At 42.2% G+C, this 12,867-nt stretch overlaps 3 non-coding genes across 3 annotated transcripts; all 3 read left to right on the forward strand.

The window, feature by feature from the left end:
* Positions 1 to 2,487: 2,487 nt before the first annotated feature.
* Positions 2,488 to 2,574, forward strand: TRNASTOP-UCA (transfer RNA opal suppressor (anticodon UCA)). The gene has a single exon. It is a non-coding gene; the product is annotated as a tRNA-Sec (tRNA).
* A 3,944-nt stretch (positions 2,575 to 6,518) lies between these two features.
* On the forward strand, positions 6,519 to 6,605 carry TRNASTOP-UCA (transfer RNA opal suppressor (anticodon UCA)). The gene has a single exon. It is a non-coding gene; the product is annotated as a tRNA-Sec (tRNA).
* Positions 6,606 to 10,564: 3,959 nt separating this feature from the next.
* Positions 10,565 to 10,651, forward strand: TRNASTOP-UCA (transfer RNA opal suppressor (anticodon UCA)). The gene has a single exon. It is a non-coding gene; the product is annotated as a tRNA-Sec (tRNA).
* Positions 10,652 to 12,867: the final 2,216 nt, after the last annotated feature.

A 12,867-nucleotide genomic window follows, 5' to 3' on the forward strand; every position in this document is an offset into this window, starting at 1 on the left:
TCTATCTGCTCCCGTAGATGCCCCCGGTACTGAGGAAGGAGCACTGAAACCCATCCTCAGTCCACGGAGTAGGCTTTTTGTGGGCACTTTACTTCTTTGTTGCAGACTTTGCTCACAGATCTTGGAGTCTAACAGTCTTTCTGGGCACCAAAATTAAACAAATGAATAAATAAATACATGAATGCATATGTATAATGAAGCATGCAAAATGAGTTTGCCTCTAGGCTATCCCATTTTTGGGCCCAGATAATGGACCCTGAGGCACAACGACATAAAGCGATATCCTCAGGGTTATACCATTCCATCACACTTGGAAACTAGGATTAAAAAGTCCTTTTGTACAACAAAAAATCTAACATCCTCACCTCGTCTGGAGTGATCCAGCAGAGCAAAAAATATGTTGCAGCATAACCTGATTAATAGAGTGTTTTAAATCTTCTGACCGCCTCTGCCCTCCTCCACTGCTGGGGTGCCACCCTTTTCCCCTTTCCCCCCGAGTTCAATCAGAGGTCACAGAGCCCGGCTGTCACTGTATAGAGGCGCTCTGCTCAGCATCCTCAACCTTGTTCCCACATCAGCACGTGGCCTATTCCTAGTCCGTTGCACCTGCACCCCCCAGTTCACACCACTGCCGAGTGACTGACAGTTTTATCAGAGTAATCCAGGTCACCAAGAATGCAATGTTTAAGTCCCACACTTTTCATTTACAAAGCACTAGTGTTCGCAGGTGTCTTACTACAATTGAAGTGACTCGGAACTACAATTCCCAGAATGTATTAGGTTATTCAAATAAAATACAGGACAAGAGTGTTGCATGTTTGATACCATGAAATCACCAGGTAACTCTTCCTTACATAGCTGACCATTTACATAAAGTTCAGCCTATGGTCTCTGCAAGTAATTCTGCCTAGGGCGAGAAGGCTTCGAGAGGCACAGCCAAGAGGAACGGTTACCAGGAGGAACTACTACAAATCCTCCAAGAAAAGGCAAATACAGCAAACCTAAAACTGATGACTGATGTAGAAACGGGTATGTCAAGAAATGTTTAGATTTATTAATAAATACACCTACACCTCAGCTTCACTTGTCTTTACAATTAGCACATGTCGGGGTTGTGGTGTCTTGGACTTTCCTTTACAGAAGTCATGTTGTGGTGTCTTGGGCTTTTCTTTCCACAAGTCGTTTTGAGGTGTCTTGGAATTTCCTTTCCATGAGTCATGTTGTGGTGTCTTGGACTTTCCTTTCCATGAGTCATGTTGTGGTGTCTTGGCTTTCCTTTACACAAGTCACGTTGTGGTGTCTTCTACTTTCCTTTACTCAAGACATTTTGTGGTTTCTTAGCTTTCCTTTACACGAGTCATGTTGTGGTGCCTTGGCTTGCCTTTTCATGAGTCACGTTGTGGTGTCTTGGCTTTCCTTTACACTAGTCATGTTGTGGTGTCTTGACTTTCCTTTACACAAGTCATGTTGTGGTGTCTTAGCTTTCCTTTACACAAGTCATGTTGTCTTGAAATATCCTTTACACAAGTCATTTTATGGGGTCTTGATCTTTCCTTTACAGCATTCATGTTGTGTTGTCTTGGACTTTCCTTACCACAAGTCATGGTGTGGTGTCTTGGCCTTTCCTTTACACGAATCATGTTTTGTTGTCTTGGACTTTTCATTTACACGAGCCATGTTGTGGTGTCTTCAGCTTTCCATGAGTTATGTTGAGGTATCTTGGACTTTCCATGTACACAATTCATGTTGTGGTGGTGTCTTGGCTTTCCTTTACATGAGTCATGTTGTGTTGTCTTGATCTTCCTTTTACACAATTCATGTTGTGGTGTCTTGGCTTTCGTTTACACAATTCATGTTGTGGTGTCTTGGCTTTCTTTTACACAATTCATGTTGTGGTGCCTTGGGCTTTCCTTTACACAAGTCATGTTGCGATGTCTTGGCTTTCCTTTACTCAAGTCATGTTGTGGTGTTTTGGCTTTCCTTTACACAAGTCATGTTGTGGTGTCTTGGCTTTTTCTTTACTCAAGTCATATTGTGGTGTTTTGGCTTTCCTTTACACAATCATGTTGTGGTGTCTTGCTCTTTCCGTTCAAGGAGTCAGAGAGAGTGAGAGAACAGAGTAAGGCTTTAAGAATGTCTGTTTTTTCTGTGTTCTGTAAACTCAAATCAGCACGGCCTTTCCTCTTCTATTGTGGTTAACGCTGACATTACCAATGATTTATCTGAACTTTGTCCACATTATAAGAAAGTCTCGTTTACCCAGAAAGCCTGTCTCTGTTTTGCATACAATCAAAGGTTCATATTCTGAACTTTTGACTAAAACAGTGCATGAAAATAAAGACAAATCAAAAATAGAGCTGAGCCCAGAACTTCAATAAATAGTGGACATTGATATCTAGGCGGAATACACATTTTGGCTCACACCCTAACTGTAAAAGAGTATGTATTCTTGTGATATATATACCTCTTTTGCTACACTGTTTCTTTGCCTGGATGAACCTCAGTGGTCTGGGGTGCAGGCTTCAAACCTGTAGCTGTCTAACGACAGAGTGGTTCAATTCCACCTTCTGGGCGAGGCAGCTTTTGTGATGGGCTACCCCTTGTCAGGGTATCTAATACATGTGTTTTTGTCAATTCTGTTCATGTTCACAACTTGTAGCAGACAATATTTGGTAACTACATTTTAAGCAGCCCTGCCGACACGTGTTTTCTTCTGTGTTTTCAAGGCCACGTCACCATTTAAGATCAAAGAGTAACAGAGAGAATTACTTGTTAAATAGTAGCCAGCGCTCTGAGGGGGGAATCATCTGGGCACCCCAGCAAGTCATGAAAGGAAGGGTATGCATTAAACACAGTGTAGATTGGAGAATCTGACATTAACAATCTGAGAGATTGGGAAGAGATAGTGTCCGATACTAATGAAATGAAGGCAGTGATGTTCATCAATGGAATGAGGGTATCACATTTGACAATATCAAAGTAAATGGTCATCTATCTGCTCCCGTAGATGCCCCCGGTACTGAGGAAGGAACACTGAACCCCATCCTCAGTCCACGGAGTAGGCTTTTTGTGGGCACTTTACTTCTTTGTTGCAGACTTTGCTCACAGATCTTGGAGTCTCACAGTCTTTCTGTGCACCCAATATAAACAAATGAATAAATAAATACATGAATGCATATGTATATGAAGCATGCAAAATGAGTTTGCCTCTAGGCTATCCCATTTTTGGGGCCAGATAATGGACCCTGAGGCACAACGACATAAAACGATATCCTCAGGGTTATACCATTCCATCACATTTGGAAACTAGGATTAAAAAGTCCTTTTGTACAACATAAAATGTAACATCCTTACCTCGTCCTCTCATCTGGAGTGATCCAGCAGAGCAAAAAATATGTTGCAGCAGAACCTGATTAATAGAGTGTTTTAAATCTTCTGACCGTCTCTGCCCTCCTCCACTGCTGGGGTGCCCACCCTTTTCCACTTTCCCCCGAGTTCAATCAGAGGTCACAGAGCCCGGCTGTCACTGCATAGAGGCGCTCTGCTCAGCATCCTCAACCTTGTTCCCACATCAGCACGTGGCCTGTTCCTAGTCCGTTGAACCTGCACCCCCCAGTTCACACAACTGCCGAGTGACTGACAGTTTTATCAGAGTAATCTAGATCACCAAGAATGCAATGTTTAAGTCCCACACTTTTCATTTACAAAGCACTAGTGTTCGCAGGTGTCTTACTACAATTGAAGTGACTCGGAACTACAATTCCCAGAATGTATTAGGTTATTCAAATAAAATACAGGACAAGAGTGTTGCATGTTTGATACCATGAAATCACCAGGTAACTCTTCCTTACATAGCTGACCACTTACATAAAGGTCAGCCTATGGTCTCTGCAAGTAATTCTGCCTAGGGCGAGACGGCTTCGAGAGGCACAGCCAAGAGGAACGGTTACCAGGAGAAACTACTACAAATCCTCCAAGAAAAGGAAAATACAGCAAACCTAAAACTGATGACTGATGTAGAAATGGGTATGTAAAGAAACGTTTAGATTTATTAATAAATACACCTACACCTCAGCTTCACTTGTCTTTACAATTAGCACATGTCCGGGTTGTGGTGTCTTGGACTTTCCTTTACACATGTCATGTTGTGGTGTCTTGGGCTTTTCTTTCCAAAAGTCGTTTTGAGGTGTCTTAGAATTTCCTTTACACAAGACATTTTGTGGTGTCTTGGCTTTCCTTTACACGAGTCATGTTGTGGTGCTATGGCTTTCCTTTACACAAGTCATGTTGTGGTGCCTTGGCTTGCCTTTTCATGAGTCACGTTGTGGTGTCTTAGCTTTCCTTTCCATGAGTCATGTTGTGGTGTCTTGGCTTTCCTTTACACAAGTCATGTTGTGGTGTCTTCTACTTTCCTTTACACAAGACATTTTGTGGTGTCTTGGCTTTCCTTTACACGAGTCATGTTGTGGTGCTATGGCTTTCCTTTACACAAGTCATGTTGTGGTGCCTTGGCTTGCCTTTTCATGAGTCACGTTGTGGTGTCTTGGCTTTCCTTTACACTAGTCATGTTGTGGTGTCTTGACTTTCCTTTACACAAGTCATGTTGAGGTGTCTTGGCTTTCCTTTACACAAGTCATGTTGTGTTGTCTTGAACTATCCTTTACACAAGTCATGTTATGGGGTCTTGGTCTTTCCTTTACAGCATTCATATTGTGTTGTCTTGGGCTTTCCTTACCACAAGTCATGGTGTGGTGTCTTGGCCTTTCCTTTACACGTGTCATGTTTTGTTGTCTTGGTCTTTTCATTTACACAAGCCATGTTGTGGTGTCTTCAGCTTTCCATGAGTTATGCTGTGGTATCTTGGACTTTCCTTTACACAATTCATGTTGTGGTGGCTTGGCTTTCCTTTACATGAGTCATGTTGTGTTTTCTTGATCTTCCTTTTACACAATTCATGTTGTGGTGTCTTGGCTTTCGTTTACACAATTCATGTTGTGGTGCCTTGGCTTTCTTTTACACGATTCATGTTGTGGTGCCTTGGGCTTTCCTGTACACAAGTCATGTTGCGATGTCTTGGCTTTCCTTTACTCAAGTCATGTTGTGGTGTTTTGGCTTTCCTTTACACAAGTCATATTGTGGTGTCTTGGCTTTCCTTTACTCAAGTCATGTTGTAGTGTTTTGGCTTTCCTTTACACAAGTCATGTTGTGGTGTCTTGGCTTTCCTTTACAAAAGTCATGTTATGGGGTCTTGATCCTTCCTTTACAGCATTCATGTTGTGTTGTCTTGGACTTTCCTTACGACAAGTCATGGTGTGGTGTCTTGGCCTTTCCTTTACACGAGTCATGTTTTGTTGTCTTGGACTTTTCATTTACACGAGCCATGTTGTGCTGTCTTGGCTTTCCTTTACATGAGTCATGTTGTGGTGTCTTGGCTTTCTTTTACACAATTCATGTTGTGGTGCCTTGGGCTTTCCTTTACACAAGTCATATTGCGATGTCTTGGCTTTCCTTTACTCAAGTCATGTTGTGGTGTCTTGGCTTTCGTTTACACAATTTATGTTGTGGTGTCTTGGCTTTCTTTTACACAATTCATGTTGTGGTGTCTTGGCTTTCGTTTACACAATTCATGTTGTGGTGTCTTGGCTTTCTTTTACACAATTCATGTTGTGGTGCCTTGGGCTTTCCTTTACACAAGTCATATTGCGATGTCTTGGCTTTCCTTTACTCAAGTCATGTTGTGGTGTCTTGGCTTGCGTTTACACAATTTATGTTGTGGTGTCTTGGCTTTCTTTTACACAATTCATGTTGTGGTGCCTTGGGCTTTCCTTTACACAAGTGATGTTGCGAAGTCTTGGCTTTCCTTTACTCAAGTCATGTTGTGGCGTTTTGGCTTTCCTTTACACAAGTCATGTTGTGGTGTCTTGGCTTTCCTTTACTCAAGTCATGTTGTAGTGTTTTGGCTTTCCTTTACACAAGTCATGTTGTGGTGTCTTGGCTTTCTTATACTCAAGTCATGTTGTGGTGTCTTGGCTGTCCGTTACTCAAGTCATATTGTGGTGTTTTGGCTTTCCTTTACACAATCATGTTGTGGTGTCTTGCTCTTTCCGTTCAAGGAGTCAGATAGAGAGAGAGAACAGAGTAAGGCTTTAAGAATGTCTGTTTTTTCAGTGTTCTGTAAACTCAAATCAGCACGGCCTTTCCTCTTCTATTGTTGTTAACGCTGACATTAGCAATGATTTATCTGAACTTTGTCCACATTATAAGAAAGTCTGGCAGCAAGTCTCGTTTACCCAGAAAGCCTGTCTCTGTTTTGCATACAATCAAAGGTTCATATTCTGAACTTTTGACTAAAACAGTGCGTGAAAATAAAGACAAATCAAAAATAGAGCTGAGCCCAGAACTTCAATAAATAGTGGACATTGATAGCTAGGCGGATTACACATTTTGGCTCACACCCTACCTGTAAAAGAGTATGTATTCTTGTGATATATATACCTGTTTTGCTACACTGTTTCTTTGCCCGGATGAACCTTAGTGGTCTGGGGTGCAGGCTTCAAACCTGTAGCTGTCTAGCGACAGAGTGGTTCAATTGCACCTTCTGGGCGAGGCAGCTTTTGTGATGGGCTGCCCATTATCAGGGTAACTAATACATGTATTTTTGTCAATTCTGTTCATGTTTACAACTTGTAGCAGACAATATTTGGTAACTACATTTTCAGCAGCCCTCCCGACACGTGTTTTCTTCTGTGTTTTCAAGGCCACGTCACCATTTAAGATCAAAGAGTAACCAAGAGAATTACTTGTTAAATAGTAGCCAGCGCTCTGAGGGGCGATTCATCTGGGCACCCCAGCAAGTCATGAAATGAAGGGTATGCATTAAACACAGTGTAGATTGGAGAATCTGACATTAATACTCTGAGAGATTGGGAAGAGATAGTGTCCGATACTAATGAAATGAAGGCAGTGATGTTCATCAATGGAATGAGGGTATCACATTTGACAATATCAAAGTAAATGGTCATCTATCTGCTCCCGTAGATGCCCCCGGTACTGAGGAAGGACCACTGAACCCCATCCTCAGTCCACAGAGTAGGCTTTTTGTGGGCACTTTACTTCTTTGTTGCAGACTTTGCTCACAGATCTTGGAGTCTCACAGTCTTTCTGTGCACCCAATATAAACAAATGAATAAATAAATACATGAATGCATATGTATAATGAAGCATGCAAAATGAGCTTGCCTCTAGGCTATCCATTTTTGGGGCCAGATAATGGACCCTGAGGCACAATGACATAAAGCGATATCCTCAGGGTTATACCATTCCATCACATTTGGAAAGTAGGATTAAAAAGCCTTTTGTACAACAAACAATCTAACATCCTTACCTCGTCCTCTCATCTGGAGTGATCCAGCAGAGCAAAAAATATGTTGCAGCATAACCTGATTAATAGAGTGTTTTAAATGTTCTGACCGCCTCTGCCCTCCTCCACTGCTGGGGTGCCACCCCTTTCCCCTTTCCCTCCGAGTTCAATCAGAGGTCACAGAGCCCGGCTGTCACTGCATAGAGGCGCTCTGCTCAGCATCCTCAACCTTGTTCCCACATCAGCACGTGGCCTGTTCCTAGTCCGTTGCACCTGCACCCCCCAGTTCACACCACTGCCGAGTGACTGACAGTTTTATCAGAGTAATCCAGGTCACCAAGAATGCAATGTTTAAGTCCCACATTTTTCATTTACAAAGCACTAGTGTTCGCAGTTGTCTTACTACAATTGAAGTGACTCGGAACTACAATTCCCAGAATGTATTAGGTTATTCAAATAAAATACAGGACAAGAGTGTTGCATGTTTGATACCATGAAATCACCAGGTAACTCTTCCTTACATAGCTGACCATTTACATAAAGGTCAGCCTATGGTCTCTGCAAGTAATTCTGCCTAGGGCGAGAAGGCTTTGAGAGGCACAGCCAAGAGGAACGGTTACCAGGAGGAACTACTACAAATCCTCCAAGAAAAGGCAAATACAGCAAACCTAAAACTGATGACTGATGTAGAAACGGGTATGTCAAGAAACGTTTAGATTTATTAATAAATACACCTACACCTCAGCTTCACTTGTCTTTACAATTAGCACATGTCGGGGTTGTGGTGTCTTGGACTTTCCTTTACACAAGTCATGTTGTGGTGTCTTGGGCTTTTCTTTCCACAAGTCGTTTTGAGGTGTCTTAGAATTTCCTTTCCATGAGTCATGTTGTGGTGTCTTGGACTTTCCTTTCCATGAGTCATGTTGTGGTGTCTTGGCTTTCCTTTACACAAGTCATGTTGTGGTGTCTTCTACTTTCCTTTACACAAGACATTTTGTGGTGTCTTGGCTTTCCTTTACACGAGTTATGTTGTGGTGCCATGGCTTTCCTTTACACAAGTCATGTTGTGGTGCCTTGGCTTGCCTTTTCATGAGTCACGTTGTGGTGTCTTTGCTTTCCTTTACACTAGTCATGTTGTGGTGTCTTGACTTTCCTTTACACAAGTCATGTTGTGGTGTCTTGGCTTTCCTTTACACAAGTCATGTTGTGTTGTCTTGAACTATCCTTTACACAAGTCATGTTATGGGGTCTTGGTGTAGTGTAGTTCCTTTTATCCCAATAGGCTCTGCGCATTGGAATAATATCTTCAATAGTATAGACGTAGGACAGAGGTTAACTAGCTCTTCTACTGACGATATTAGACTTAAGTTTTGTGTGCCAGCTAGCTCAGAGTTCACTAGAAACTTTCTCGAATAGGCAAGGAGGAGTTTAACCTCCCTGGATAGACAAGAAGGGATTTAGTTTCTGACAACCATAGAACATGACAACTTTGATCTCCCTAATCAAGAGTATATCTCTAGAGTCGTGTGAAAACAAAAGACAGTTATTTTACTCAGTTAGTACGTGCATACTTAGTTTCACCAGATTGTAGAGAAAAGGAGAGACGGCGTGTTCAATAAAAAGGTGTTATTTATTGATCCATCTCTTTTCTCATACAAGAGAAATGAATCGCTACAATTACAATACTTAAGGTTAAGTAAAGTGCATACAGTAAAAGCAGGATTATAAAATAATACTGTAAAAGCATTGATATGGTTTCTTAGCCATATGATACTTTAAAATGGATAAAAGATATACATACATATATACATTGACTAATCGTACTCAACTGGTGCTTCTAACTACGCCTACCCCGGTGTACCTGACCTAAGCCTAATACATGGGAGGGAGTAAGTAAGTAGCAGTTTAAGTTAAGTTTGTTTTGCCAAGAATCTGACTCAAGAATTCTCTGTAAGGGGTTAGTCAGTTCAGTACCTGGGATTTAGAAGGCAGGAGGGCTGGTATCTCGTTCTCAGGACTCGGTATCCCAGTTACCCGCGAGGGCAAGCTGGAAACGCTGGAGGCTGGATTCCTCGGCAAGAGGAAAGGCAGCGTCTTCCTCAGCGCGTCAAAAAGGGAGGGGCAGCGTCCGTGGGCTCTCACATCAGCTGGGCTCTCCGGCAAGTAGTCGCTGCTCCAGGCTCATCACCACCGTGTGTTTGCTTAGGGCAGCGTCGGTATATTTATACCTGAAAGGTGCCGAGTTTGACGTCAGGATGGACATATGACGTCAGTAAGGATGACATTAAGAACTGTTCGTTCTTACATTCTTTACAGGAGTTCTCGAACGAAATCAAAACAATGGCAGCGGGGGATTTCCCAGGTCTGCTGGAGGCTTGGTTTGTTTATAGAACTCGGTGTGCTTTCTAGGGGGCTGGATGAATAGTGCTTGCCTAATGTGACAGCATGCGCTATGACTTAATATGAAAACGGGTTTCTGTGCCGTTGTATGGACATTAGTGAACAATAACCGGACAAGGGTCAGAAATAGGAGTATCGATACAGGTCCCTAGATAAACATACTACATTGGTCTTTCCTTTACAGCATTCATGTTGTGTTGTCTTGGACTTTCCTTACCACAAGTCATGGTGTGGTGTCTTGGCCTTTCCTTTACACGAGTCATGTTTTGTTGTCTTGGACTTTTCATTTACACGAGCCATGTTGTGGTGTCTTTGGCTTTCATTTACTCAAGTCATATTGTGGTGTTTTGACTTTCCTTTACACAATCATGTTATGGTGTCTTGCTCTTTCCGTTCAAGGAGTCAGAGAGAGAGAGAGAACAGAGTAAGGCATTAAGAATGTCTGTTTATTCTGTGTTCTGTAAACTCAAATCAGCACGGCCTTTCCTCTTCTATTGTTGTTAACGCTGACATTAGCAATGATTTATCTGAACTTTGTCCACATTATAAGAAAGCCTGGCAGCAAGGCTCGTTTACCCAGAAAGCATGTCTCGGTTTTGCATACAATCAAAGGTTCATATTCTGAACTTTTGACTAAAACAGTGCATGAAAATAAAGACAAATCAAAAATAGAGCTGAGCCCAGAACTTCAATAAATAGTGGACATTGATAGCTAGGCGGATTACACATTTTGGCTCACACCCTACCTGTAAAAGAGTATGTATTCTTGTGATATATATACATGTTTTGCTACACTGTTTCTATGCCCGGATGAACCTTAGTGGTCTGGGGTGCAGGCTTCAAACCTGTAGCTGTCTAGCGACAAAGTGGTTCAATTGCACCTTCTAGGCGAGGCAGCTTTTGTGATGGGCTGCCCATTATCAGGGTAACTAATACATGTTTTTTTGTCAATTCTGTTAATGTTCACAACTTGTAGCAGACAATATTTGGTAACTACATTTTCAGCAGCCCTGCCCACACGTGTTTTCTTCTGTGTTTTCAAGGCCACGTCACCATTTAAGATCAAAGAGTAACCAAGAGAATTACTTGTTAAATAGTAGCCAGCGCTCTGAGGGGCGATTCATCTGGGCACCCCAGCAAGTCATGAAAGGAAGGGTATGCATTAAACACAGTGTAGATTGGAGAATCTGACATTAATACTCTGAGAGATTGGGAAGAGATAGTGTCCGATACTAATGAAATGAAGGGAGTGATGTTCATCAATGGAATGAGGGTATCACATTTGACAATATCAAAGTAAATGGTCATCTATCTGCTCCCGTAGATGCCCCCGGTACTGAGGAAGGACCACTGAACCCCATCCTCAGTCCACAGAGTAGGCTTTTTGTGGGCACTTTACTTCTTTGTTGCAGACTTTGCTCACAGATCTTGGAGTCTCACAGTCTTTCTGTGCACCCAATATAAACAAATGAATAAATAAATACATGAATGCATATGTATAATGAAGCATGCAAAATGAGCTTGCCTCTAGGCTATCCATTTTTGGGGCCAGATAATGGACCCTGAGGCACAACGACATAAAGCGATATCCTCAGGGTTATACCATTCCATCACATTTGGAAAGTAGGATTAAAAAGCCTTTTGTACAACAAACAATCTAACATCCTTACCTCGTCCTCTCATCTGGAGTGATCCAGAAGAGCAAAAAATATGTTGCAGCATAACCTGGTTAATAGAGTGTTTTAAATCTTCTGACTGCCTCTACCCTCCTCCACTGCTGGGGTGCCACCCTTTTCCCCTTTCCCCCCGAGTTCAATCAGAGGTCACAGAGCCCGGCTGTCACTGCATAGAGGCGCTCTGCTCAGCATCCTCAACCTTGTTCCCACATCAGCACGTGGCCTGTTCCTAGTCCGTTGCACCTGCTTCCCCCAGTTCACACCACTGCCGAGTGACTGACAGTTTTATCAGAGTAATCCAGGTCACCAAGAATGCAATGTTTAAGTCCCACACTTTTCATTTACAAAGCACTAGTGTTCGCAGGTGTCTTACTACAATTGAAGTGACTCGGAACTACAATTCCCAGAATGTATTAGGTTATTCAAATAAAATACAGGACAAGAGTGTTGCATTTTTGATACCATGAAATCCCCAGGTAACTCTTCCTTACATAGCTGACCATTTACATAAAGGTCAGCCTATGGTCTCTGCAAGTAATTCTGCCTAGGGCGAGAAGGCTTCGAGAGGCACAGCCAAGAGGAACGGTTACCAGGAGGAACTACTACAAATTCCCCAAGAAAAGGCAAATACAGCAAACCTAAAACTGATGACTGATGTAGAAACTGGTATGTCAAGAAACGTTTAGATTTATTAATAAATACACCTACACCTCAGCTTCACTTGTCTTTACAATTAGCACATGTCGGGGTTGTGGTGTCTTGGACTTTCCTTTACACAAGTCATGTTGTGGTGTCTTGGGCTTTTCTTTCCACAAGTCGTTTTGAGGTGTCTTGGAATTTCCTTTACATGAGTCATGTTGTGGTGTCTTGGACTTTCCTTTCCATGAGTCATGTTGTGGTGCCTTGGCTTTCCTTTACACAAGTAATGTTGTGGTTTCTTCTACTTTCCTTTACACAAGACATTTTGTGGTTTCTTGGCTTTCCTTTACACGAGTCATGTTGTGGTGCCTTGCCTTGCCTTTTCATGAGTCACGTTGTGGCGTCTTGGCTTTCCTTTACACTAGTCATGTTGTGGTGTCTTGACTTTCCATTACACAAGTCATGTTGTGGTGTCTTGGCTTTCCTTTACACAAGTCATGTTGTCTTGTCTTGAAATATCCTTTACACAAGTCATGTTATGGGGTCTTGATCTTTCCTTTACAGCATTCATGTTGTGTTGTCTTGGACTTTCCTTACCACAAGTCATGGTGTGGTGTCTTGGCCTTTCCTTTACACAAGTCATGTTTTGTTGTCTTGGACTTTTCATTTACACGAGCCATGTTGTGGTGTCTTCAGCTTTCCATGAGTTATGTTGTGGTATCTTGGACTTTCCTTTACACACTTCATGTTGTGGTGTCTTGGCTTTCCTTTACATGAGTCATGTTGTGTTTT

Source organism: Lissotriton helveticus, chromosome 5_1, assembly GCF_964261635.1.
Source record: "Lissotriton helveticus chromosome 5_1, aLisHel1.1, whole genome shotgun sequence".
NCBI lineage: Eukaryota > Metazoa > Chordata > Amphibia > Caudata > Salamandridae > Lissotriton > Lissotriton helveticus.